General features: G+C 34.8%; 1 pseudogene; it reads right to left on the bottom strand.

Annotated features, from left to right (window-relative positions):
• Nucleotides 1-519: 519 nt before the first annotated feature.
• Nucleotides 520-648, bottom strand: LOC128773378 (U2 spliceosomal RNA; annotated as a pseudogene).
• Nucleotides 649-1,299: the final 651 nt, after the last annotated feature.

Genomic DNA, 1,299 nt, shown 5'->3' with positions numbered 1-1,299 from the left:
AGTAACTATTTGTAAAAAGAGCAACACACATTGACAAAATAAAAATATTGGAGCAAAATAGTCAAAGATACATTTTTAAATTATTTAAGATTGTTTCACAAATAGTAAAGAAGTAATTGTCTAAGTTCAAAGAGACATGGAAATAACACACGTGGTTTGGATAAAAGCTCTTAGCACTGTGCTTTTGCTTTTTCTCTTCCCTTCTTAAAAAATATTTCTTGGTTTATTTATTTCCTTTATCAAAAAGACACTAAGGCATTCACAAGTATGTAGGTTATCTGAAGGTGGCAGGCCCAAGAAGGAGCTGGGCTCACAACAAGCAGCATAGCAGCCCGGTGAGGTCAGGAGATTGGTTATATACAGAGTGATGGAAATCCTGGAGCCAAATTTCTCACTGTCGCGAAAGGAAGTACAAGTATAGAAAGGAGGAAAGTTAGAATAAACCCTGTGGTGTTGCACTAGAATCAGAAGAATCAGTGAGTACCCATGGTTTTCAATAGAGTTAGAAAGAGAATAAATATAGAATATGTACATATGCATGTATGTACACACATATGCATATATATACACACATGTATATATGCATACATACATATATATACACATATAAACATACACTCGATCTTAGCCAAAAGGCCAAGAAGCGATGTATACACATATAAACATAAATGACTGATTCCCCAGGGTTGGGTCAGGCAAAGAACAAAGTGAGTCTAGAATATCTTTTTAATGACAGAAAGTAAGGAAATTATGGAGGGATGATGAAGACATGCCAAAAGTTCACATATATAAGGACTTCCAATGGCCAAACTTGGACATTTTGAGCATGAACAAATAGATAATAATATGGGAGTGCATTACAACATGTTGAATAAAATAGGAAGCCATGAGCCCACACTGATATAAATAAATGAATGAATAAATTAATGAGTTGAGAGACAAAGTCTTTTTTGGGGGGGGGATAGGAAATCAAATAATGCATGTAGATGGAATGATAGTATTGGATAAATGCAATTTCCATCACAGTAGTAATCAATTCAGGCAAAAAACATACCCAAAGGATGCCAAAACTTGTGGGAAAAAATTGGATGAGAAACAGCTTTTTACATAATCTCTTACATCTATGATATTCCCTCCACAAAATATATCATTGTGGTCTAATCTTGAGGAAGCACTGGAAAACTAAATTGATGAGAAGTCCATAAAATGACTAGACTACAGTTTTAAGAATGTGAAGGTCATGGAGATTAGGGAAGGCTAAGGAACATTCCAGGTTAAAAGACTGGGACACTGATAACT

Source organism: Panthera pardus, unplaced genomic scaffold (genome assembly GCF_024362965.1).
Source record: "Panthera pardus isolate Hobbes unplaced genomic scaffold, ASM2436296v1 HiC_scaffold_24, whole genome shotgun sequence".
Taxonomy (NCBI): domain Eukaryota; kingdom Metazoa; phylum Chordata; class Mammalia; order Carnivora; family Felidae; genus Panthera; species Panthera pardus.
This window is presented reverse-complemented; position numbering and strand designations above follow the sequence as displayed.